A 20,402-nucleotide genomic window follows, 5' to 3' on the forward strand; every position below is an offset into this window, starting at 1 on the left:
TAAAATATTTTTATAACACTGTCAAAAAAACATTTGTGTAAACAACAATTGCAATAAAATTGACCTATCTAGTCTGGTCGACAAGAAGTATCTGGGGATTCACGGACCGACTAGTTATTATTTATCTACACTAATCCAGTGTTCCATTCTGATTCCAGAATACTAACTAAGCCTAAGTAGTACGTACCACCTGACCTAGCCCACCTATTCCAGGCTTGCCAATTGTACATTAAGTAAGCATTTCCACTTCTTTTAGTCCTCAAAAATGCATAAATGGAGGACATATGCCTGCATTTTTGCATACACAAAATTGTTGGTTGGTTGATGCAGATGTTCTGCTAGTGCTAAGCCTATTACCACTCACTGAACAAACTACAAAAGGTTCTACTAAGGACTGGGGTTAGCACTAGCAGCACTCAGCAGCACGTGACGTAACAGAGGGGGCGTCACGCGTCGCAGACCACTAAAAAATTATAAACTTATAATAAGTAACTAAACCTAAGTATCAATCCACCCCTATCTCTTAGTGACAGGACAAAGGAAGGACTAGAGTCACTCTAGCATTACCTAACTTAAGTTTTCTAAAATAAACTCTTACATAATCACGCAAAACGAGCGCAAACGCAAAGTTGCAAATAACAAGATTAGTAGCGCAGAGCACCTGTGTCATAAAAATCACATAAGACTTTTAAACGTAAATTACCTGTAATGTAAGCAGCAGCATTCTAGCTGGTCGGAAAAAATATATATTCGCAATATATAACACAGAGCAGAAGAACAGACACAAAGTAGTAAAAATTAAATAGCTACTCACCAAGACCCGGGACCTCCACTCCTAGCAGGTCCAGCAGGTCCTGCTCCCGGTCCAGGATATCGGACAACCGGTGCGTCAGCTGGTTCTGGCTGCGCCGGACACCAGAGCAGCGAAACACTGCCCGGCGCACCTTTCCCCACCGCTGCCGACGCTCCCGGAGCCTGTACCTGGACCCAGGCCTGCTGCCTGCTGCCGTGGTTAAGGGGAGGTGGTACTGCACAAAAAAAACCAGTGCGGCCAACTCCACCTCCCCAAATAAGGCCCGTGCCTGCACCCCTTGTGGGCGCCGCCTTCCGTAAGGAAGGCGGTCGCGGCTTAGGCTGCGATGCGCCCTGTGGCACTTTGCCATGGTTCTGGAGTAGGCGGGGGACGGAAAAGAAAAGGTAAAAATTAAAAAAGTAAGTAAAAGAAATGAAAAAAGCAGGTAATAGAAAAAGAGTGAAAAAGTAGTTAAAAAACACACAAAAAGTAGACAAAAACAAAAAATATAGACTCAGGAAAATAGAGAGAGATAATAAATAAAAAGTTTTTAAAAAAAGTTTTCAGAAACAAAAGATTGAAAAGATAGAGGGAGGATTGAAAAGCAGGCCCCAGAACCATAGCATAAAGTGAAAAACAAGATGGCCGCGCCCATTGCGACCGCATGGGCAAGTTGGCGACACATTTCCAACGCAATCACTCAAAAAATATCGCGAACAGGCGGGAAAAAAACTTCTGCTTCTTCGCGATATTTCCGCGTGTTCGCAGAGATTTTTAGTGTTTTCGCGAAGATTTGCATAACGCGATTACGCAATTTCCGCTCACCCTTAAAAAAAGATCCACATGCCAGGATCTGCCATCATTTACTCCACCTGTGTTACCCAACATGTGTTGGGGGCAAAAGAGAATCTAATTTTGACCATTCGTGACAATCAATGTGCGGTTTTATTTTTAGGAGAAAATAGTGCAAATTACCGTTATCCTCCTGGTCTGGGAGAGAAGTTAGTTGCGACAAAAGCTCTACCTCAACAATATTCCGGGAGAAATTGATTCGAAAATGACCACTACCTGTTGGGTATATTCTTATTCGTGCAGTGGTTAATTAAAATTTCGTCAAAAAATGGCGGAGAAAAACTCTCAAAGCTTATGTGAATCGCAAGAAAGCTATACCCCATGGACCCTGTCGGGGGGCGTTGCCTATAGTCAAACCCTAGAAATTAATAAATCGAGCGTATTGAGTGACTTTATCTGATGGTAAATTGACGGACAGTTCGATCAGAGAGCCTACTTACTTCGTCAAGGTCAAACACCCACCACTGTCACCTACTTAGTCTCGGCTCAGGGTCCCGAAGATAGAGAGACAGCCAGCCCAGGCGTTTTTAAACAGCCGGTGTATGAGGCTTTTTTCCGTGTACTTCATCACGTGAAAGCGTGGTGACGTCAACGCGACTTCCTCGTTCTCGGGCTAGTTAACCCTTGCTGGAATGGCATCCTTTAGAAGTGTGGCTGAATTTCCGTTTTGTGTTGACGTTCACAAAACAAGAGTATGATTGAGTTACTGCGCACAGATGTTTGTTCATAGCTTGAAAGATTTCATCGAGTTATTACCAACTCATAACGCTTAAAAATGGGATGAGATTGCTGAGGCAAGTAAGTGAATTAAGGCAGACAGCCAGTGCCCAGAACATTTTACTTAATGTCACCCATGCAAGGATAGTACTCATGAGTGATGTTAACGGGTGTCCAGATGTTAGTTGTCCCAAGAGTTTTTCTCAAATATCAGATGCTCCTCCATGTTGAAGTGTCTGTGACTGTGAGTAGTGTACACAGGAAATCACTATCTAATTATCTGAAGTTCCCTCTAGGATGATAACTCAGGGACCACTATCTATCATGGTGATGTCAGTCCGATGTTACTGACGTGGGTCGATTAGGGACCTCTGTTTGATGTTCAGTGGGGGTGCACAGGTTTATATGTATAGTTTTACCTGTTATCTGTGTAGTCGGGTCCCCAAAGCATATCCGGTTGTCGGCTCACCTTTAATTCAGTGTGTTCCACAGGATATTGTCATTGAGACCCTGCTTATGGGTAGAAAGCCAATATATCCATCTCTGTTCATTTTCCAATAGAATACTGTGTGCATTCCCTGTGGTCCTGATTTGCTCAATGACTGTCCACCCAAGGTCGTCGGTAGTATGTCCTGTCTGTAGGAAGTGATCTGTCATTTTGGTGGTATTTCTCTTACACCTAATATTACTGCGGTGTTCGCAGATGCGTTGTTTCACCTTTCAGCTTGTCATCCCTATGTATCTTAGATCACAGGGGCATGTTATAAGGTACACCACATTTGTTGAGTTACTGTTAGTGTGTGCTCGTAGCACCCAGATCTTGTTGGGTTCCAAATCCAGACTCTTATTCGAGGCTGTCAGGTGACAAACACTACAATTTCCACAGGGGAAATGTCCTGTCACGTTGGGGAGACCCCAGGAGTTAAGTACTGTGGCTGTTTGGGCCTTGATCTCCTTTCTCAGGCGGGTGTAGACTAGAGAGTCTTTTAGGCTCCTTGCTCTTTTAAATGAGAATAATGGTTTTTCCCATTGAATGTTGCCTGTCTGTAGTTTTCGCCAATGTTTGTTAATGGACTTAGTAACCTGGTTGGAAAGTGTGCTAAAAGTTGTCACACAAGTCAGTGGGACTTCATTAGTGGACCTGGGGTTGTCTTCAAGGAGTACATCCCGTTGTTAGTTCCGAGCCGCTTTTGGCAGGTTTTGAGTATTTTATCTGGGTTGCCGCGGGACCTAGGTTTCTTTGCGAGGTCAGTAACTTGGGAATGATATTCTTCCAGTTTGCTACAATTCCTCCTCAGCCGGAGGAATTGGTCATAAGGTAGGTTTTCCCATAAGGCCCTAGGGTGGGAGCTATTGAATTTCAGCAAATTGTTTTTAGAGGTAGTTTTATGGTATGTCCTGGTCCTTAGTCTGCCATGTTCTTTAGTGATAGTTATATCCAAGAAGACCATCTCTTTCTCGTCAATGGAGTGGGTGAATTTTAGGTTCCAGTCCATTGATCCTCTCTAGAAAGTCGCGAAGCTCATCTCATGGTCCTTGCCAGATCAACAGGACATCGTCAATATACCTTCTCCAGAAGGTGATGTGGATGCCGTAAGGGTTGTCGGAATGGAGGATGAACTTCTTCTCGAAGTCATAGACATACTGTCCTGCCACACTTGCGGCAAAAGTACTGCCCATGGAGGTCCCATTAATTTGTTGGAATGGGTCACCTTCAAATTCGAATTTTCTTTCCTTAAGGGCCAGTTTAGCGCATTCAATAATGAATGCTTAGGGGGTCTGATACTCCCAAGTGGTCTCAGCTAGAGCCCAGCTGATGACCTCAATTGTGTCGTCCTGCGGGAGGCTTGTGTACAGACTGTCAATGTCAAGACTCACAAGAAAAATTTAGTCCCCCTCTACATTGATTTCTTTAAGAAGGTTCAGAAGTCTCTTTGTGTTGTCCTTCAGGTAAGTGGTAGTGTTCTGTACAAGAGGCTTAAGGAAGAAATCACAGAACCGTGATAACAGTTCTAACAAAGAGCCTTTCCCCGAAACGATTGGGCGTCCCGGAGGAGGGATCTCTTTTTATGTACCTTTTGTAACGTGTAGAAATAGGGGATCCTTTCTTCCCCCATTACCAAAATGGCAGATCATGGCATGTGGATCTTTTTTATCACACCTGATGAACCTAAGAATGTGTTTACTGCGGTGGAATACATGAATGGCCTGAATTAAGGATGCTTTATATCATGTGTTATTTTGTCTTCCAGAACAAATCGTTGATGACAGAACTGTAAGTTTTGTGGTTCTGTAAACACTGTATGGGTGCACCTAAGCGTGTGCACTCTTTTCCATTTCACAGGTCCTGAAGAAAGCCTTGCTACAATGCACAAAGAGGCTGAAACATGTAGACCTTGACACTATTATACCACGGATGTCTGTGACAAAGAAAGCCACAGAAGACATCCGCCAACTTTGTTTTTAATCTTGTCCTATGACCCCAGCAATAAAAAATCCTTAAGGAGTCATAGAGGCAAACTTAAAAATCACTTTCACTTACCACTCACCTTGCACCAAAAAATTTTAAAAAATCAAAGCATCTCTGCTGTCATTCAGGCGTCGCAGCACACCCAAGAGGCACTCAGCCCCTCTGGTGGGAACCCTATGATGAAGCATGCCACTAACTAGGTTGGGGGGTGAGGGTTCTTCTTAAAAAAGGAATTGCTTCCTTGTTTTACCACATTTAGCAGTATTCCTTCCCAGGAATTACTACTACTTTGTTTTTTGTGTATTTCTCCAGGGGACCAGGGGTAGTTCCAATATACCCTTTCTCTCTTTTTGTCGGTTTAGCTCCTTCTTTTAAACCACCACTTAATGCTGCATCTGTTCATAGTTTATCATTGCTTTGGCAGTATAAGATGTCCAACACATTGGTTCAAAATGAGGCGACCATGCTGGAACTATAAAGCAACCCTAGACTATATACAATAATACTGCAAGAAAGACCCCTGCTGATATAATTAGTTTAGTTATTGAATGTACATTCCCACTGCGTTTACATAGTAACATTTTTGTTTGCTTGTATTCTTTTAATTTATGTTGCATTTAATTTGTTTATTTTTTTTTTGTGTTTGACATTGGTTGGGTCAGAGGGTGAATGCAAGAATGCGTCAGTGGGATGGATGAATGGATGCATAAGTACAAAGATGAGTGGCAGAGTTTATATATGATGATGTATTGAGTGCCCAACCCCAACAATGACACAGATCGCCTTTTCATTCATAAGCCAGACCTATTAGCGTTGCCAATGTTTGTTTAGATGGATGGAGCCTAAAGTCAGGGTTTTGCTTTCCACAAAGGTTTAACCATGTTCACAGTATGGCAAATGCAGTAGAGACAGCTTGATGATATAAAGCGCCTACTGCATTAATTTATAGGTAACAAGCATTATATTGAAAACTAAACAGTTCAGATTTGTGAGTACAGTACAAACGTGTGCATACATGCACCTAAGTGAGTAACTTTTGAGTGTGTATGGGGGAGTTTTAATTTTTGAGGTGTGGCTGGAGAGCACAACAGTCACCAGACCTTATGTCTTTAGTCTAAAGAAAAAGAGCATCCAGGAGTACAACAGTGAGGGACTTGGGCTCCACCCACATGTTGGAGGACAGGAGCAAATGTTTTGATTGGGTAGAAGTTGTGTGCTTACACAGAAAAAGTGCTTCCCCTCCACACAGCTGTGATTTGTCTATCTAGCTACCGGAGCCAGCAGCAGTATGGCTGCCTAGAGAAGTCTCGCTAACAGGCTAAAGGTATAATAAGGGCCAGGGCTCTCATCAGGAGGCCACCTCAGCTTACACAATGCATTGCCCTGCCAGTGCCGCCAATGTCAGAATCAACACAGCTACTAACGATCACACTCCTGCAAGAGTGGCAATGTGGATCATTTCAGGCATCCAAAGCTATAAGAATGGCTTGGGTGGCAAACAATAGTCATTTTTAATGTATATTGAATTAATAATTACCTGTTGTTGTGGTCCTCTCTAAATTAGCCAGACAGCGCCACCTTGTGGCAGCCTATCACAAGCGCCGATGTTGACAATTAAGTGCCGTTGCCGAGCACCGGAAACCACTGACCCAAATTAAGTACTGAATGGGATTCGAAGGACTACACTAATCTACATGCATTTTTGGTCTGGCTGTCAACAGACCTTATGTGATCAACAACAAAAAATGAGTTATTAGAGTAATACTGGAGTGGGGTGAGGGGGATAAGGGGGTAGGCTCCACCCACTTGTGTATTTTCCAGGGTAAAACAATAGTAGGTTATGGTCACTGGTGTAACGAATTTGAGGGGGGCCCCCTTTGCAAAGTACATGGCCTCCGTATTTACTCAGGAGCTCTCAGGCCTGCGTACTGTGCAGTGGGGGCCTCCTGAATCTGAGGGCCCCCGCACTGCGGGGGCTGTGAGGGCCTTTTGTTACGCCACTGGTTATGGTGACAAGCTATATGTCGGATTGGTGCACAAGGAAATGTTATGTCTGATGTCATAGGTCTGATCTCTTATTATCAAAAGTTATGACAAAGGTAGTAGGCCTAGTTTAATTATTGAGGAAAACATTTGTTAAAGCCAGTAAGCTTTTAACAGTGGGTTGGTATCACAACATCCTGCAGGAAATATACACTTATTTTGTGACATGTAATTCCACAGATTTCTATATGAGGCAAGAGTTTGCAAATAGTAATGCAAGGTGCAATAGGCCCCTAGCAGTGAATTGTTATTACACTACATTACATTACACTACATTACTGGCTGTATGCTGGTATTTTGTTACATGTAATCTCACAGATTGCCGTAGTAGCAAGGGTTTCGGTGTTGTTCACCCACTCTGACGAACCTTAAGAGTAGAAGATTTTCACTGTGATGATTCTTGTAAGGCCCTATGTAGAGGGGTCATATATTGTTCTGCCAACTCTAACTTTGTACATATTTCTAATCCTATAACTGCATGCCTGATGGTTGCCATTTATGCACGCTTCAGTAAGCCTGTGTTTGTTATGATAGCAAGCCAGTGGTACACGCTGGAGGCCTTACAGGTTCTTTCGGAAAGGTTATGTCAGATTCCTTAAGCGTGATCTGTTTATAATGGAACGCTATGACAAAGCAAGTAGGCCGGATTTACTAATTATGAAAATCATGTGTAAAAGGCAATAGGCTTTTAAGAGTAGATTGTTTCACTGTGCTAAAGCCTGTAGGCAGGTATTTTATGACACAGAACCTCGCGGATTACTGTAGCAGGCAAGGGTGTTGTTGACCCAACTGAACAAACCCCGAGATATACGATTTGCACTATGATACTCGCTAACCCTGGGCGTAGTTCGCGAAGTAGCACTTTGCGAAGCTACGCAAAGTGCAGATCGCACTACGCGAGCTACGCGTAGCACTTCGCAAACTGCGTAGTACCCTGTTCGCACTGTGCCAGATGTCGTTTTCAATGATTGCACAGTGCGGACAAGCAACCGGCACTGTGCAATCATTGAAAATGGCATCTTGCACAGTGCGAGCTGTAGTTTTCTGCTGCTCGAGTAGATTTTTACTCGAGCGACAGCTTTCTCAACGCGAACTGGTAGTTTCTCATCGCGAGCGGTCGCGAGCATACGCGACCACTCGCAATGAGAAACCTGACCTCCTTGCGTTGGGAATCTCGTCGGGAGGTTTATTTTCCATGCTCGCGATCGCCAACTTGATGTTGCTGATCGCGAACAAGGAAAAAGTCTCGCCGGGATGTCATTTTGCTTGCTCGCGGTCGCCAACTTGACGTTGAGGACCGCGAGCAAGCAAAAAATGACCACAGCACTACGCAACACTATGCTACGCGTGTTCGCACTGTGCTACGTGCAGTTCGCGTAGTGCGAAGTAGCGCGAACTTCGCAAACTACGCGAGCGTAGCGTAGTGCTTTGCCCAGGCTTACTTATTAGGCTATATTAAGAGGGATTTGATACTGTTTTGACATCAGTAAATTTGTACATATTTGTATTTATATTACTGTGTACCTGATGTTTGTCTTGTTGAAAAGCTTCTGCCCAACAGAGTTTGTCTGTAGTTGTTGTGGTGACAAACCAATGATAAAGGTTATAGTTCTAATGTGATTCTGTTTGTGATCTGTGTAAATGAAAAGTTATAATAATCGTAGGCCAGACATATCGATTGTGAAAAACAAATGCTATAGTCTGTAGGCATTTAATGATGGATTTGTTATTGGTTTGCATTATGTAATATATGGGGGAGGGAAAAATATATATATATATATTAAAAATATATATATATATATAAATATATCTTTATATTAACCTTTTCAGTGCCCATGACGAGATAGTCTCGTCATGGAGCACGGTCGCGCTGTGCCCATGACGAGACTATCTCGCCATGAACCCCACCCACTAATAAAACGCCCGGCCCAGGAGGGGGAAAGGGCGTGGCACTGAAGGGGTTAAAGCCTACCTACAGGTAATTTGTTACATGGAATTTTGAAGATGACTGTGGCAGGCAAGCTTTTTGGTGCAAGTTACCCCTTTGACAAAGCAGGAGTATAAAAGATTTGCACTGTAAGAATCCTTGTTAGATCCTCTTAGGCGAGAAAGTCTTTTGCTTTTCCAACTACAATTTTGCATACTTTTGTCATCTTATGACTGTGTGCCTGGTGGTCGCCTTGAGGGAAAGCTTAAGCTCAATACAGGAGGTCTGAGTCAGTTATCGTGGCAAGCCAATGATAACAGCTACAGGCCTGATTGGTTTACGAGGAAAACGTATTTCAGATGCAATAGGTCTGATCTATTTATTAAGAAAAGTTACAAAAAAGGCAGTAGGCCTTATTTATTTATTATGCACCACACATGTTCTGGCCAGTGGGCCTTCAAGGTGGATTGTTTTTGTACCATGTTAAAGCCTGAAGTGAAGCCTTTTGTTACATGAAATCTCACAGGGTAGACAGTTTGCACTGTAGCAATTCCTGCTAGAAACTCATCAGAAGGCCTGACAAGCTTAGAGGCCAGGATCTTGTACAAAACATTAATTAAATACATAGTTGCATATTTATAAATATATATGCATAGAAACAGAGAGGGCCTTTTGGTCATCCCTCTCCAGTCTTTGGTTTGTCTGTGTGTCATTTACACTCTGCTTTCACCGTAAGCCTGTACTGCATGGGGTAAAGGCTTCCTTACCCAATAGCCGTAGGCTCTTTTGCCCCCTGAATGATGTCATTTTGTGATCATGTGTCACATTCACCTGAAAATGAGTGTGCCTCAGTGTCAAGGCAAGTTGGACGGTCCTTTAGTTTTCAGTTTCATCATTTTATACTTCCCCTTTTATGTCCTTGCTTCTCCTCTTATGATTTTTATTTATCTTAAGAGGATATCTCAGCATTCCAAGCAGCGCTAATGGGCTGCTTGTGTACTGCTCTTTTCATCCGCAGTGCGCCGTCTTGCATGTGGCGCCTTCTTTTTATAAACAAAAAACAAATTAGGACGAATTCCTGGGAAGGATTACTGCTAAATGTGGTAAAAAAAGGAAGCAATTACTTTTTTAAGAGGAACCCTCACCCACCAAACTAGTTGGTGGAATGCTTCATCATAGGGTTCGCACCCGAGGGGCAGAATGCCTCTCGGGTGTGCTGCGATGCCAGAATTACACCAGACGGGGTTTTTTGTTTTCTTTGTGGTAAGTGAAAGTGATTTTTAAGATTGCCTCTATGACTCCTACATTTTTTTTTTATTGGTGGGGTCATAGGACAAGATTAAAAACAAAGTTGGTGGATGTCTTCTGTGGCTTTCTTGGTCACATACATCCATGGTATAATAGTGGCAAGGTCTACATGTTTCAGCCTCTTCGTGCATTGTAGCAAGGCTTTCTTCAGGACCACTGAAATGGAAAAGAGTGCACACGCTAAGGTGCACCCATATAGTGTTTACTGAACCGCAAAAACGTAGAGTTCTGTCATCAACGATTTGTTCTGGAAAACAAAATTACACGATATAAAGCATCCTTCATTCAGGCCATTCATGTATTCCACCGCAGTAAACACATTATTAGGTTCATCAGGTGTGATGAAAAAGATCCACATGCCAGGATCTGCCATCATTTACTCCACCTGTGTTACCCAACGTGTGTTGCGGGCAAAAGAGAATCTAATTTTGACTCAAGTGCATACTCATAACCACACTTGTGACAATCAATGTGTGGTTTTTTTTAGGAGAAAATAGTTCACATTGCCGTAATGCTCCTGGTCTGGGAGAGAAGCTAGTTGCGGCAAAAGATCTACCTCAACAATATTCCGGGAGAAATTGATTCGAAAATGACCACTACCTGTCGGGTAGATTCTTATTCGTGCAGTAGTTAATTAAAATTTCGTCAAACAATGGCGGAGAAAAACTCTCAAAGCTTATGTGAATCGCAAGAAAGCTATACCCCATGGACCCTGTCGGGGGGCGTTGCCTATAGTCAAACCCTAGAAATTAATCAAGAGTATTGAGTGACAACTTTATCTGATGGTAAATTGACTTCCAGTTCGATCAGAGAGCCTACTTACTTCGTCAAGGTCAAACACCCGCCACTGCCACCTACTTAGTCTCGGCTCAGAGACCCGAAGATAGAGAGACCCAGCCCGGGCATTTTTAAACAGCCAGTGTCTGAGGCTTTTTTCCGTGTACGTCATCACGCGAAAGCGTGTTGACATCAACGCGACTTCCTCGTTCTCGGGCTAGTTAACCCTTGCTGGAATGGCATCCTTTAGAAGTGTGGCTGAATTTCCGTTTTGTGTTGACGTTCACAAAACAAGAGTATGATTGAGTTACTGCGCACAGATGTTTGTTCATAGCTTGAACGATTTCATCGAGTTATGACCAACTCATAACGCTTAAAAATAGGATGAGATTGCTGAGGCAAGTAAGTGATTTAATGCAGACAGCCAGTGCCCAGAACATTTTACTTAATGTCACCCATGCAAGGACAGTACTTATAAGTGATGTTGACGGATGTCCAGATGTTAGTTGTCCAAGGAGTTTTTCTCAAATATCAGATGCTCCTCCATGTTGAAGTGTCTGTGACTGTGAGTAGTGTACACAGGAAATCACTATCTAATTATCTGAAGTTCCCTCTAGGATGATAACTCAGGGACCACTATCTATCATGGTGAAGTCAGTCCGATGTTACTGACGTGGGTCGATTAGGGACCTCTGTTTGATGTTCAGGTGGGGGGTGCACAGATTTATATGTATAGTTGTACCTGTTATCTGTGTAGTCGGGTCCCCAAAGCATATCTGGTTGGTGGCTCACCTTTGATTCAGTGTGTTCCACAGGATATTGTCATTGAGACCCTGCTTATGGGTAGAAAGCCAACATATCCATCTCTGTTCTTTTTCCAATAGAATACTGTGTGCATTCCCTGTGGTCCTGATTTGCTCAATGACTGTCCACCTAAGGTCGTTGGTAGTATGTCATGTCTGTAGGAAGTGATCTGTCATTTTGGTGGTGTTTCGCTTACACCTAATATTACTGCGGTGTTCGCAGATGCGTTGTTTCACCTTTCGGCTTGTCATCCCTATGTATCTTAGATCACAGGGGCATGTTATAAGATACACCACATTTGTTGAGTTACTGTTAGTGTGTGCTCGTAGCACCGAGGTCTTGTTGGGTTCCAAGTCCAGACTCTTGTTCGAGGCCGTCAGGCGACAAACACTACAATCTCCACAGGGGCAATGTCCAGTCACGTTGGGGAGACCCCAGGAGTTAAGTACTGTGGCTGTTTGGGACTTGATCTCCTTTCTCAGGCGGGTGTAGACTAGAGAGTCTTTTAGGCTCCTTGCTCTTTTAAATCAGAATAATGGGTTTTCCCATTGAATGTTGCCTGTCTGTAGTTTTCGCCAATGTTTGTTAATGGACTTAGTAACCTGGTTGGAAAGTGTGCTAAAAGTTGTCACACAAGTCAGTGGGACTTCATCAGTGGACCTGGGGTTGTCTTCGAGGAGTACATCCCGTTTTAGTTCCGAGCCGCTTTTGGCAGGTTTTGAGTATTTTATCTGGGTAGCCGCGGGACGTAGGTTTCTTTGAGAGGTCAGTAGCTTGGGTATGATATTCTTCCAGTTTGCTACAATTCCTCCTCAGCTGGAGGAATTGGTCATAAGGTAGGTTTTCCCTTAAGGCCCTAGGGTGGGAGCTATTGAATTTCAGCAAATTGTTTTTAGAGGTAGTTTTATGGTATGTCCTGGTCTCTAGTCTGCCATGTTCTTTAGTGATAGTTATGTCCAAGAAGGCCATCTCTTTCTCGTCAATGGAGTGGGTGAATTTTAGATTCCAGTCCATTGATCCACTCCAGAAAGTCGCGAAGCTCATCTCATGGTCCTTGCCAGATCAACAGGACATCGTCAATATACCTTCTCCAGAAGGTGATGTGGATGCCGTAAGGGTTGTCGCAATGTAGGATGATCTTCTTCTCGAAGTCATAGACATACAGTCATGCCACACTTGCGGCAAAAGTACTGCCCATGGAGGTCCCATTAATTTGTAGGAATGGGTCACCTTCAAATTCGAATTTTCTTTCCTTAAGGGCCAGTTTAGCGCATTCAATAATTGTAGGATGGATTAAGCCACGCCCTATTTACAACACGAAATAATTTTTAGCAAGCCAGCTTGTCATTTCTGCTGCGCTGCACACTACACTGTTGTTATGTGTTATGCATTTTAGAAATGCTGACTCGACTTTGCCTTACAGGATAACAAACTGTTGTTTCACATTCTTAACAGTGAAATGTGTCCTTGGTCTGTACATCATGCAAAGAACGAGTCTGGGTCACTAGAAGGTACAGAGTGTTGTGATTAGATTGATCGTACCACTTTTTAGACATATCATACATACAGCTGCCAATATCTGAAGGACAAGCGTCTTTAATATTGCAGAACAGTTTGGTTTTACATTCATTCGAACAGAAGAGCTGATGCATGAGAGAGCTAGCTGATCCTTTGATGTGATTCTACTAAGCTGATCTATACGGTATGGGGTCCCCCCTGTTAGCCTAAGAGACCTTCTAATAGTCTAATAATAATAATGTATTAGATTCTAGAGAAAGGAGTGTGGCTGTATACCACTGTCATTATTAGTATGATTGCTCCTTTCATTCTGTATGGTATTGTAATAATGCTTATGGTTCTGATCTGTACTGTTAGTCTGCTAGTGTTAGCCAAAGTACTGCATCTTAGGACGCGATGTTTATAAAATAAACTCTTTAAACTTTACCGTGTCTGTATTATTATGTTGTGGACTAACAAATAGATACGAACAGGTATTTCGGATTCCCACCACTCCTGACAAATATCTAAGTCGCTTGTTCTGGTTTGTCTATACATTGGGACCGCCTAGCTAGATCTAGGCTAACGAATGGGATACTAAGCTAGTCGGATAAGGGGTTCTGGGTTCTGAGGGGAGTTTTCTGGTACACCACAATTCTCTGAGGTCCTGGTCTCCTGCGCATAGTTCTGTGCATAAGCAGAATCCCTGCAACATAATGAATGCTTAGGGGGTCTGATACTCCTAAGTGGCCTCAGCTAGAGCCCTGCTGATGACCTCAATTGTGTCGTCCTGCGGGAGGCTTGTGTACAGACTGTCAATGTCAAGACTCACAAGAAAAATTGAGTCCCCCTCTACATTGATTTCTTTAAGAAGGTTCAGAAGTCTCTTTGTGTCCTTCAGGTAAGTGGTAGTGTTCTGTACAAGAGGCTTAAGGAAGAAATCACAGAACCGTGATAACAGTTCTAACAAAGAGCCTTTCCCCGAAACGATTGGGCGTCCCGGAGGAGGGATCTGTTTTTATGTACCTTTGGTAACGTGTAGAAATAGCGGATCCTTTCTTCCCCCATTACCAAAATGGCAGATCCTGGCAAGTGGATCTTTTTTTATCACACCTGATGAACCTAAAAATGTGTTTACTGCTGTGGAATACATGAATGGCCTAAATGAAGGATGCTTTATATCATGTGTCATTTTGTTTTCCAGAACAAATCAGTGATGACAGAACCGTACGTTTTTTGGTTCTGTAAACACTGTATGGGTGCACCTTAGCGTGTGCACTCTTTTCTGTTTCACAGGTCCTGAAGAAAGCCTTGCTACAATGCATAAAGAGGCTGAAACATGTAGACCTTGACACTATTTTACCACGGTTGTCTGTAACAAAGAAAGCCACAGAAGACATCCACCAACTTTGTTTTTAATCTTGTCCTTTGACCCCAGCAATAAAAAATCCTTAAGGAGTCATAGAGGCAAACTTAAAAATCACTTTCACTTACCACTCACCTTGCACCAAAAAAACCCCCATCTCTGCTGTCATTAAGGCGTCGCAGCACACCCAAGAGGCACTCGGCCCCTCTGGTGGGAACCCTATGATGAAGCATGCCACTAACTAGGTTGGTGGGTGAGGGTTCTTCTTAAAAAAGGAATTGCTTTCTTTTTTTAACCACCTTTAGCAGTATTCCTTCCCAGTAATTACTCCTACTTTGTTTTTTGTGTATTTCTCTAGGGGACCAGGGGTAGTTCCAATATACCCTTTCTCTCTTTTGTTAGTTTAGCTCCTTCTTTTAAACCACCACTTAATGCTGCATCTGTTCATAGTTTATAATTGCTTTGGCAGTCTAAGATGGCCAACACATTGGTTCAAAATGAGGCGACCATGCTGGAACTATAAAGCAACCCTAGACTATATACAATACTACTGCAAGAAAGACCCCTGCTGATATAATTAGTTTAGTTATTGAATGTACATTCCCACTGCGTTTTCATAGTAACATTTTTGTTTGCTAGTATTCTTTTAATTTATGTTGCATATAATTTTTTTATTTTTTTTTAGTGTTTTACATTGGTTGGGTCAGAGGGTGAATGCAAGAATGCGTCAGTGGGATGAATGAATGGATGCATAAGTGCAAAGATGAGTGGCAGAGTTTATATATGATGATGTATTGAGTGCCCAACCCCAACAATGACACAGATAGCCTTTTCATTCATAAGCCAGACCTATTAGCGTTGCCAATGTTTGTTTACATGGATGGGGCCTAAAGTCAGGGTTTTGCTTTCCACAAAGGTTTAACCATGTTCACAGTAAGGTTGTAGCTTTGCTACAGGTCCTCAGGGCATCTTGTTTCCAGGTTTGGGGTTTTCTGTTACAAGTCAATGTTTTCAGGTGTGTCAGTCTAGTAGGTGCAATGGAAGCCACCAAAGACTACAACTCCCAGAATGCATTAGGTTGTGAAATATATACTAGAACTGGAACCCGTGCATCCTGTGACATGGGGCTAGGTGGCACCCCTGCGGGGCAGCCTTCACCCAGCTGAAAGGTAGCCCTTCCTGCTTTTCCTAGTCTTCTCTACTATTTGAACCACGCTGCACCCCTGTAGGACACAGTTTGGCACAGCCTGGAAGCCTCTGACTCAAAAGCTCATGTACCTCACGACAGACCTGTCCCACGTCTAAATATGTGGAAGGTGATAAAAGGCCTATATTGGAACTTGTAAAAAAAAAAAAAAAAGAAAACAATTCCACATTCATTCACTTACAGAACCGGCCTAAAAAACACCGTTTCGCCTTGGGGATACATTTGAATTTAATTATTTTGACATGCATTATCCCCAAGCTGTCAAAACATGGGCGCTCATCACAGAAAACACAATGTTCAACAATGTAAAAATGAACGTGTGTTCCCATGGTTATTTCTTAAAATGGGCCAGAAATCTTCAGACGTAGAGTTTAAATGAGGATAGGGGCCCAGAGAGCCACAGCCCAGCCTTATGAGAGAGACAGCATCAAAACAGCGGGTTTGCAACGGAATCTCAAGATGGCGCCCCGTAGGACATAAAGCCAGCTGAGGACGTGTGGGCAGGCAACCGGTGAGCATGGGGTGCTCCCACTACTCTATGTACATACAAACCACCTTGGTATGTGTATGGCATGAATGTTCCTCTATTTCTGGGGCGGCCTCACTATACGTATCAAGCAGCTCCCTATATGCAAGGAGCGGCATACGCATATTTATGGTATAGCCCTTTAGTATGTATGGAAGTACCTTGCCGTTCATATTGAGTGCCTCTGTCTATTTATAGGACACGCCGGTACCCATGGGATGGCATCCCTTTATTAAAGGGATGGCTTCACTCTACATATAAACTCTGCCTTCCTATATCTAAGGGCCGGTGTCCCTTTATCTATAGGACAGCGTTACTGTACATAGGATCCGACAGCTAGTAAGTTAGTAACCAAGTAAGTATTCTATAATGTACGAGAATACCAGTGTATTTTGGCGCTGGCGGAGCGAGCATGTATGGATCGGCTCCCTCACAATACATACAAACCACTTCCTGTATGTATAGAGCAGTGTCCCTCTGTTTAGGAGAGCCATCACTGTACTTCTGAAATAACTCCAAGTATGTATGGAGCTGCGTCCCTCTGGGTATGGGACAGCGTCACTCTATATATTAACAACATCCCATATGTATGGACCTGCATCTCTGGTTGTGGGATAGACTCTGTATACATTAACCACATCCCAGTATAGATGTCACTGCATCCCTGTGGCTGTATACATTAACTAATTACCTGCAAGCGTGAATCCGTGTCCCGGTGTTATAAGCTTAGCCTACTGTATATACAAACCTCCTCCCTGGAGCGGCATCCTTTGCTTATGGTACAGCCTCATTGAATACATAAACCAACTCACCTGTTATAAAATACATTACTTTTTATCCATATGTCCCTTCTTGGAAACCAAAGAAAAAGGACCCTGCCTGTTTGGGACTCTAAAGAGAAATTCGAAGGGCAACGTAGGTGGGACTCCTAGGACATCTCAATGGGTACTTTGGCCCACTGGACGGTAACAGTAAGGTTCTGCTTCTGGTTATGAAGAGATGAGAGTTTGGGTTACTATGAGTTGGTATGCCTGCTATGAGCCAGGAACTTCCAGTTATGATGATGTGATGGGACATTTTTAGTTGATAGAACCAAGTGTTCCAGGTATCACAAGGTGAGATATTCAATTTGGATGAGGAAAGACCTCTGGTTGCCGAGAGGGCACCTTCAATGCAGCAGGCAGGGAAGTCTTCTCTCCTCCTAAGAAGACTTCCTTTGTGGCAAGGCTATAATTTTGGTTAAGATGGGGCTGGACCGGTTATGTCAAAGTAAGATTTACGGGTTTAACAAAGCAAGACTTTCCTTTGTGATGAGCCTGGATGACCAGTTATGATGCGCCAAGACTTCTGGTTGGGGCGCGGTGAGACTCCCATATATGATGCCCCGATACTTCCTGTTATGACAAGGTTGGACTTCCAGGTACGATAAGGTATGAGAGGGTTGGACCGGTGGTTGTTATGAGCCAAAACTTCTGATTTTAAAGAGGCAAGAAATCTGGTGGTGATGAGGCTGGACTTACGGTTATGAAACTACACCTTTTGTAAAGACGAGTCACGGTTTCCAGTTATGTTAAGAAAAGTCGTTGGCTTATGACAAAGCTGGACTTTAATATCTATTGAAATTATGTTTCTTGCTGTGGTAGGGCACAACTTCCATGTACGATGAAGCAACCTCCAGTTAGAATGTGGCCGGACATCTGCTTATGAGGAAATAAAACCTCTGGTTATGAAGACTTGATGCTTCCATCCATGAGACAAGACTTCCAGTGATGATGTGGCTGTATGTCCAGTCAAAATGGGAAGAGTCATCCATTTATGATGAAGAAAGGCTTCTGGCTATAAGAAGGTTTTAGGGTTGGACTGAACTACTGGTTATGAAGAAGCGGTGCCGAGGCTACCCGATTATGACAAGATGCAATTTTCCGTTATGAAGCTGAGGGACATCCTATTATGACCCAAGGAGACTTCTTGTTATGACGAGTAGAACCTCCGGTTATGATAAGGCGTGACGATCCCCTGCAGCTTTTGCTCTATCAATCTACTCCAACCTTCCAAAATGGATGCTCCATTGGACGATTATGGATGTTCATTAACGGTATAGCTTATCCTGCTCAATTGCAACCCACCCCCCTGGCAGCCACGAAAGCAAGTACTGACAAAGCCAGTGGTTTTAGGTTTGTCAGCTCATGTATTTATGGGAGTAGGGTAGGAGAAGAGGGAAGGGGCCGTGCATGGGATGGAGTGTGGTCTTCAGAACATCTGTAACAGGACTGAGCAGGAGGAGACGAGAGCAGCAGCTGTACATGGGAGGAGATGTTCCTTCAGGCAAAGCACCTCTGGGGTGGAGTGGAAGTGCTAGAGTGCCAAGGAGAGAGAAGGGGCATCGACAGCAGAAACCATTAGATATTTCGTTATGTGGGCCACCTAGAGGACATCTTGATGCATAGTCATTCGTTTAGGAATTGGTGCATCGTCAAGCAGAACTGCAGATCGTTGATGGCCACTGTTCATGTTCTTGATACCCCCTGCTTGTCAAGGATGATTAAGACGACAACTTCCTGGTTCTTTATCATATCTCAGGGGGTGTTGAGGACTATTGACATGGAAAACTACTCACTGGTGTAGTGACATTGTCTAGGATGATTCTCAGCTGTCCTCTCTGAAATGTTTCCAACCTGGTGAGTCTTGGTTACTATCTCATGTCTCATCTTGTGAAATGTCCCAGGCTCAGATGTCATTGTCTTCATAATTTGACCTATGCTGTATCACCCTGGACCAGACTTTGGTAGAACAAGTCATCTGAGTACACTAATGCGTATATGACATCCTTATCTCTCTCGGGGAGGCCCATTTGATGACATCTCCAAATCTGACAACTTATCTCTCCCCGATTGAACAGTAGCTGTCTCGTTTTCCGAACTCTAATCCTTTGAAAAGATTATATGTTTTCTTCTACCGGAGAGAACCCCGTATAAATATTTCTCAAGTGGATCACCCGATTAGGCTTTAGCCAGTGAATTTCCAATTCTGCCAAATGTTTGAGCTTCTATCTCAACTTCTGACTTAACTTTCAAAAGCACAAAGTCAAAGTCCTCAGGCACAAATCTTAAAAGTAAGCCATTCATCCATTGAGAAGACCAGTAGCAGCCGGTATCCAGGCAAAGTGGCAGGCGGGGGTGGGGGGACTGGAGGCAACAGACAAACAAAAAATATTTTTAAAACTTACATGCTGCATCGCCGGTCTTCTCCTCCTCTCTGGCTCCAATCCACTGAAGGCACAGTCACCCAGACTCCCCTGCGGCCAATCCTAACATTGCTCTCATGCTGCCAGCAGCATGAGAACAGCGGCAGGATTGGCCTGAGCACCCTCAAATTGCACTCTCGTTGAGACTAGAAGCCTGTGCCTGCTGTCTCCAACCCGGCAACGCAGCTCGGGTTGGAGACAGCTTCAGTGTGCATGTCGGTTTGGCCGTTCTGAGACCGCTGGCCACACTCACATGCGCACATGTGCAACCACTCCCCTCAGTGCCTGTCATCCCCCTGGCCCTGCCCCCAAACACTCAGCCGGGAAATAAAATAAAACTATAATAAACCTGGGTTTATTATCGTTTTCTTTTTCTTTTTGTTATGCTGCTGGCAGGGGGGCGACGCTTAGCAGAGGAGCCATCGCTGGAGAAGACCCAAGCCCTGCAGTCCAATCGCAGGTCATCTGCTCGATGGAGCCAATCATGTTGGCCTTCCGAAATGAGGACCCACTTCATTTTGCAGAATGACTCATAGTGCCTTTCTCAGTAGTCTGATCACTTCCCCCCTCTGGTTGTCTCTCCTCCTTGGATCCAGGACCTCCTTATACATTTCTTAGGTCACTTTCAGAGCTAACTCCTTTTCACATTCCGTCTACCCTAAGGAGAAGCTGGAGACTGCAGACGCCCACAGAGGTACCAGGAGCAGGACAGGTCACTCCCAGGTGTGCTTCATCCAAGAGGTGTGGTCAGTCACCTGTCCTCATCCTCACAGGTGGAACCCTGTACTGTCAGACATTAGACTCTCCCCAGCTCTGCTCCCCTCCTGGCATCAGCTCTTCAAGCCCCTCCCCTCCTCAGGACCAGCTGATG

Source organism: Triturus cristatus, chromosome 9 (genome assembly GCF_964204655.1).
Source record: "Triturus cristatus chromosome 9, aTriCri1.1, whole genome shotgun sequence".
NCBI lineage: Eukaryota > Metazoa > Chordata > Amphibia > Caudata > Salamandridae > Triturus > Triturus cristatus.